Source organism: Talpa occidentalis, unplaced genomic scaffold (assembly GCF_014898055.3).
Source record: "Talpa occidentalis isolate TD23 unplaced genomic scaffold, MPIMG_talOcc4v2.1 talOcc4.8, whole genome shotgun sequence".
NCBI classification, from domain to species: Eukaryota; Metazoa; Chordata; class Mammalia; order Eulipotyphla; family Talpidae; genus Talpa; species Talpa occidentalis.
This window is the reverse complement of record NW_023605194.1, coordinates 109,070,935-109,078,584: the sequence shown is the minus strand read 5'-3', so window position 1 is coordinate 109,078,584 and position 7,650 is coordinate 109,070,935. Positions and strand designations below refer to the sequence as shown.

General features: G+C 39.4%; 1 pseudogene; it reads left to right on the top strand.

Annotated features, from left to right (window-relative positions):
- Positions 1–3,299: 3,299 nt before the first annotated feature.
- LOC119234764 (putative elongation factor 1-alpha-like 3) lies at positions 3,300–5,140 on the top strand (annotated as a pseudogene).
- Positions 5,141–7,650: the final 2,510 nt, after the last annotated feature.

Genomic DNA, 7,650 nt, shown 5'->3' with positions numbered 1-7,650 from the left:
TCTCCTTCCTTCTAAAGATTCTAAATTTCCTAGTGAAAGATGTCTTTAAAGAAATCAAGTTATTTTTTTAAATGAGATATATTTATTTTCAAACTCATAAAAGCTGGCTGACTAGGGCTGATATTGACAATAAAGTCTTCTTCAACTAGACTTGTGTATAGGTCATCCTCTCTTATAGGAAATCACTGAGTTGCAGCAATAAAATAAAATTAATGCATTTTCATAAGCAAGAGCTAATTTTCACTGAGTTTTTCAACTATGCTGAAAAAAGTATACTATTTAGGGAGAACTTGTGAGCTTTGAGGAATGTCATATTGGTAAACAAGTCAGAACAACATGTATTATGAGACAATTTGCTGAGTAAATGAAGAGCAGGTTCTCCAACAATTATTTTTCTCTACAAGTTAACTCTGGAGTGATCTTTCTTGAGTTCAGAAAAACACCAGCAGTTCTGTCCAAAAGGTGCACTTGTAAGTGGCTGGGATCCCTCTCCTTAATTCCTGCCCCTTGTTTAACTTCCGACATCTGCCCCAGGAACAGGTACTCTGACAATGAACCTGGACTGAAGCTGCTGTGACAAAGGAAAAATGAGGGGCCACGTGGAATAATGGTGCTGCTGCAGGTAACCTCCTTCCTGCTCCTGACTCACCTTCCCTTTCCATCCATATCTATCCACACTAGAACTGTGGTGATCTCAGAGGAAGCAATTAGGGCAAGAACTTTTCCTTCAATTCAAGGAATTTTAAGAAAATTGGTTCCAGGCAGCCCTAAAAATCTTGCATATCTATTGTAACAAGTGATTCAGGAAATTTCTTGCAAGCAAGAAGATGGCAAAGTCTCTAACACAAGCCAAGAGAATTCATCACTTGCAAACATGTCCTATACGAAATACTAGAGAAAGTCCTTCAGGGTTAAATGAAAAGTCACTAGACACAAATCCAAAAAAACAAAAAAAAGAGAGAGAGAGAGAGAGAATGAGCACTGGTAAATGTAATTACATAGGTAGGTATAAATGAAAGATTTTCTTTTAAACTTTTTTTCCATTTTATGATCAAAAGGAAAACTAGAGATCAATAATTCTAAATCTATGTTGAGGAGTACACAAGGTATAACAAAGAAGCAATTTGCATGACAATAACAGGGAGGGATCAGAACTATGTAGGAACAAAGTTGTTATATACCGTTATAATTAAATTGGTATCAGTCAGAATTGGATTGTTGTAAGTGAAGATGTTCATTGCAATTACCAGAGCAATAACTAAGGAACTAAAAACATATAGTAAAATAAATGACAAGGCAATGGTATATTAGAAAATATCTATTTAATACCAAAGGCAGTCACTGAGGACTACAGGAACAAATACAGGATTAAAACAGGTGTAGAACAAATAACAAAACAGCAGATGTAAATCCTATTTTATCAGTTCAGTCAATGCACTATTTGCCATAAAAAGAAATTGAGTATTGATGGAGGCTACAATATGGGTGAACCTCGAAAACATTAAGCTTATTGAAAGAAGTCAGATTTAAGGTCCAATATATACAGGCTTCATTGTTACAAAATGTACAGAATAATTAAATCCACAGAGACAGAAAGTAGAAGTGGTCCTATGATCTGAATGTTTGTGTACCCCTAGAATTCACACTTGAAATCCTAACCCCAAGGGGATGGTATGAGGAAGCAGGAAGAGGATTTTAGGAGAGGACAAGTCTTAAGGGCAGTACCCTCATGCATGGGATTAGTGCTCCAAGAAAAGAGATACCACTGAGCTCCCTAATCCCTTTGCCACATGAGGATACAAGAAGCCTAAGAAGTCTGCACATTTCTGAGGAAGAGGCCCACATGGCTTCCAAAACTGTGAGGGAATAAATATTTGTTGTTGGGCCTCTCCTGGTGGCGCAGCAGTTGAGAGCTGGGCTGCAGAGCTGCCTGCAGCCTCTGCAGCATTGGTTTGATCCCCGGCCACCTGCAAGGGTGTCACATGGCACAACAGACTTCTCCTGCCACGCCCACTGCTCCCCTCAGCACTGTGATTCGTCAGTCTGCCTGTTCTGTTCCCCGCTCTGGCTCTGGTGAATTCTCTCACCCTCCCGTGATTCTGACTGTACCCAGTGCTTGTATAAATAAATAAATAAATAAATCTAAAATAAATAAACAAACAAATAAATAAATATTTACCCAGTCGTGTATGTTATTACAGCAGCCGTGAAGAGCCAAGACAAGTGAAAAGTAACTGCTGATAGGTTCCTGGTTTCTCTTGGGGGTGATTAAATGTTCTGGAATTAGTGCTGATGGTTATACAACCTTGTGAATATGCTAAAAAGCACTGCATGGTACACTCAAAAGGATGAATTTTATGGTATATGAATTATATCTCATTTTTAAATGTCCTTGGAATCAAGGATCATTTTCTTATCCCCCAGGGTGCCGATCTCATGAGGCAATCAGTACATGTTTATAAAAAGACAATTTAAACATGATGCTAACAGCTGGGTAATCCTAAATCAAATCTTTCCTTAAAAAAAAAAAAAGTTGGTAATTTAATATTTCTCCAGTTCTGTATATACAGTGCTCACTTATTTTTAAGACCTCTCTTAATTCTGTAGACAGGATGAACACTTGGCGTGGTGATGCCAACCATAAACTCATCATTGTTTTCTTCTTTACTCCATTAGAATTGTCATCACACTTGGCAAAAGCCATTCCCTGAATTTAACCCATCCCACACTCTAGTCTCTGATTTCATTAACTGCTTTCCAAGAGCATTCCTCACACCCACATATAGGTAACACCCTGAAATTATTTTCCTCTGCAACTGACCCATGACCGAAATATTAATTGCAAGCAGCCCTCTTCCTGACCACAGTCTCCCAGTTTTCCTGTTCTGATTCTGTACTCTCACAGTGCTTGTTCCCCTACCTCACTGAGGTCATCAGATTTTTACGTCTTTATTTTTTCTCATTCTATTAGCCAGTTATTTTAACCTAAAAAAGATACCACTGTGGATAGAAAGAAGTGAGAAAGTAAGAAAGCAGTGGAAGAATGAGATTTGGAAACCCAGGCAGGCATACAATATCTAGGGACATTTTGGACATGAAAAGGAGTTGGGATGTTATGCTAATGAAATATCTCATTCTAGCATCATAAAATTTAAACGTATTAAACTTTATTCAAATCCTCTTCAACAGAAATGTGATGATCTGGTTTATCATTTTGAAAAATCATTCTGACTTATCTTTTAGAAGAGAAGAGTATAAGCAAGGAGGCTGATAGGCTGTCATAGAGATCTGGGTATGAAATGACGTATTGGACTTGAGTAATGATAATGAAGATGAGGAGGAATTAATACACTTAACACGCATGTTAGAGATATAACAAACAGGATTTGTCAATGCAAAAGAAGTGAAGGATGAAGGAAAAGCCATCACTGATGATAACTACAATTTCGGTTGTATAAGTGACTGCTGATTGATGCCACTTACTGATATGGAGAAAATTTAGTAAATATAGGTTAGAGATGAAGAAGAATCAAAAATTCCATGTTAAGAAGATTCTGATAAAGCGGCAGTAGCACTGGAAGCATAGTTTTTATTCTCACTTTTATTTTATTCTCACGCAATAGGTCACTAGACAGCAAAACTAAATGGGCAGAATCTAAAACAAAACCAGGTGACAAGGTATTCCACCCTTCCCCAAATATTAGTGGATAGAGACATACATACATGCCTAGAAATCCTAAGCCTAAGAGTTTGCCACCAGAACATACATGTTATGAAAGTCATAGCCAAAGCTAAGCCAAAATGACAAAGGATAAAAGTCATTAACATCATCATTATCGCACATGTAGATTTGGGCAAGTCTAACACTAGTGATTTATAAATGTGGCAGGATCCACAAATGAGCAATCAAGAATTCAAGAAAAAGGCTGCCGAGATTCTAGGAAAAGGCTCTTTCAAGTAATGTGTTTCTTGTCTAAGCTGAAATTTGAACGTGAATATGGTGTCACCATTTTCATCTCCCTGTGGAAATTCAATATCAGCAAGCATTACATGGGCATCATTGATGCCCCAGGACACAGAACCCTTATCAAGAACATGATTATGGGCACATGTTAGGTTGGGATATGTTGTCTTGATTATTGCAGCTGGTTTGATGAATTTGAAGTTGGTATCCTCAAGAATTGGCTGACACATGAGTATGCCCTTTCTGCCTTACACATTGGGTGAGAAACAACTAATTCTTGGTGTTAACCAAATGGATTCCACTGAGCCACCCTATGGCCAGAAGAAATATGAGGCAATCATTAAGGAAGTGAACACCTATATTAAGAAAATTGGCTATAATCCTGGCACACTAGCATTTGTGCCAATTTTTGGATGGAATGGTGCCAACAAGCTGGAGACCAGTGCTGATATGCCTTGGTTCAAGGGGTTGAAATTCACCCCAGATGGCATGCCAATGGAATCACACTGCTGGAAGCTCTGGAAGCTCTGGGTCACATCCTACCACCAACTCATATAACTAGTAAGCCCTTGCACTAGCCCTTGAGTATGTCTACAGAAGGGATGGTATTGGGACCATCCCTGTGGGCCTGGTGGAGACTGGTGTTTTAAAACCTGGCATGGTGGCCATCTTTGTTCCAGTTAATGTTACAAGTTAAGCCAAGTCTGTTGAAGTGCTTCCTGTAGCTCTTCCTGGGACAAGTGAGCATCAAAATCAAGAACATAAGATGTTCATCTCTGCAATGTGGCTGGTAACAGAAAAAGAACCCACCAATGGAAACAGCTGGCTTCACAGCTTAGGTGATTATTCTGAGCCATCCAGGTCAATCCGGATATGCTGGGTTGTCACGTACCTCACATTGCTTGCAAGTGTGCTGAGCTGAGGGAGATTGTCGTTCTGGGAAAAAGCTGGAAGATGGCCCTCAAATCTTGAAATGTGGTGATAGTGCCATCAGTGTGGACTTGGCAAGCCCATGTGTGTTGAGAGCACCTCTGACTCCATCTCCTCAAGTACCATCTTGCTGTTCGTGATATGACACAGGCAGTTGTTCTGAGTGTCATCAAAGCAGTGGATGAGAAGGTAACTAGAATTAACAAGGTCACCAAGTCTTCCCAGAATGCTCAGAAGGCTAAATGAATATTATCCCCAGTGCCTGCTACCCGGTCTTAATCAGTGGTGGAAGAACGAATGGTGTCAGAACTGTTTGTCTCAATTGGCCTTTTAAGTTTGACAGCCAAAGACTGGTTCATGATAACAATGCATTGGAGAGTGTTTTGTGGATGATTGCTTTTTTGTGGGTGGCAATTTTAATTGACTAGTTTTTAAAAGCAATACATTTTTTTTTAAAACAGGTGCTAAGGTCTCCATTTTATTTTATTTTATTTTTAAGATTTATTTATTTATTATTTATACAAACACTGGATACAGTCAGAAGCGCGGGAGGGCGAGAGAATTCACCAGAGCCAGAGCGGGGAGCAGAGCAGGCAGAAGGACCGAAGTACACTGCTGAGGGGAGCAGCGGGCGGCAGGAGAGGTCTGCGCGCCATGTGGGACCCTCCTCCGGTGGCCGGGGAGCAGCCGGGGATCGAACCGGCGCTGCAGAGGCTGCAGGCAGCTTCGCAACCCAGCGTTAATTCGCTGCGCCACCGAGGAGGCCCCAAAGCAATACATTTTAATGGTGACAACTTGACCAAAAATCTGTCAAGATCTGAGACCCATTAAAACAAAGTTTAGTGAGCAAATTGTGTCTTCCTTTGGTCAACATGTATAATGGTACCTCTTAGGCAAAGGTTTCAGTGAGAGTTACTCTTAATCTGGTGGAATTTCAGAAGTTGGCAATTTTAGATTATTTTTTTCTGGGTAGGAATTCTGGCTTTTTCTCCATTGTAAAAGGCTGAGTCAGAATAAAAAGCTACAGAAGGGTTTCTGTGGGTGCAATCCTTCAAGTTAGGACAGATAAGCAGAGTTTACATGCATGTGTGTGTTTATAGGTAAGCTTCTGAGAGGGCCACATTCTGTAATAGTGAACTCTATGTGATTCCCACAAAATTTTTTGTAGTTACGGCACTGTCGAGTACATTTCCTGGGATAATTTCAAGTTTTAGTTTCCCAGCTATTAGAGTAAATGTGCATTCTCACATGATAAATTCTGAAATAGTTTAAGGAGTCTAGCATGTGCCTCTAGGGTAAATAAGGCGTCTACCAGACATGACAACAAGAAAACCAAGAGACAACAGACACACAAGGGAAAACAAGTTGGAACAATTTGAGCAAAAACAGTTAAATGGAATAGATTTTCACACCTGCCTGGAATCTGATGAAATAGACCGAGTCTTATGAACTCTGAAACCTAATTAGTGATAGTTCCCTTCCAGAGCCCGACTCTACACAGGAGAAACAGCTGATAAGAGATTCCAAATTAAAAAGCACAAAGACAATGGAAGCAAAGACATCTTTCCAAATAATACATGCAAATGGCCATCAGGTACATTTGAAAAGATGCTCAAAATCATCAACCACCAGGTAAATGCAATTCAAAACCACAAAGAAATACCTTACACCTGTTAGAATGACTAAGCAAAAAGATGAGAGATTAGTGTTGGCAAGGATGTGGAGAAAAGGCAACCTTTGTATACTTAAGATAGGGATGTAAATTTGGGCAGCCTTTATGGAAAATAGTATGGCAGTTTCTCAAAAAATTCATTTGTAATGAGAGTATTTCATACATATTTTTGTTCATTAAACATTTCAGAGATTTTGGGGTTAGGGGAGATGCTCTTAAATGTTATTAAATACATTTTATAAAACAAAACCACCGCCACCTTTTCAAGGGAAAACTCAAAGCGGCACAGTCATCTGATAGCAAGCAATAAAATTGCACAAGAAAGGATCGGTGGTGAAGATCACCTAAGAGCTCCCTAAAAAGGAAGTTTCATAAAGCCAATTAGATAGTCTCTCCCCATTCCCATTAAGTCAAATCTATCAAATAAAAGCTGCCCGATTTGAGTGGCACTAATTAGGAAACTGTTGGAAATTGGGCCAAATCCTCAAAAGCCTTCAAGATTATTCACCAAATAGCCAGAGACTAAAAACACCACATATGATCAATCTAGGGCAAGAAAGAAGAACCCAAAATGTTATTATCAGCAACTTGAACCATCGGGCCAGGCTCTCTCTTCTTTGAGGTCACAACTTGGCAGCTTCATTAGCATTATGCTTTGAGTTATCACTTTAAACGATGTGAAACATAATATTTTCTGTCATGAGCAAGAAAAATAAAGGAAAGTTGGAGATATAGATTCTCCTCTGGAGGCATGCTGTTGCACGTTGAGATTAAGACATGATGGGGCATTTATACTCTTGACTTAAAGGTGAAGTGCTCCATAAATTTTGTAATCAATCCTGTTTACAGCCCTGGCATTTAAAGATAAGAGTTCCCTTCCAAGACTTGCCACACTTTCTGAAGATTTATGCAAATTACTCTGATGCAACAATAACAACAATTTATTTCCCAAGGTTGTCATAGCTCTTTTGGCCATAGAATGTCAGGTTGTAAACCTGAATAGAGACAAGACCTCTATTTCCTGTCCTTACCCAGCACAGGTACTGCTCTCAGTGGCTCAATTCTCCCAACAATCCTACAAGCT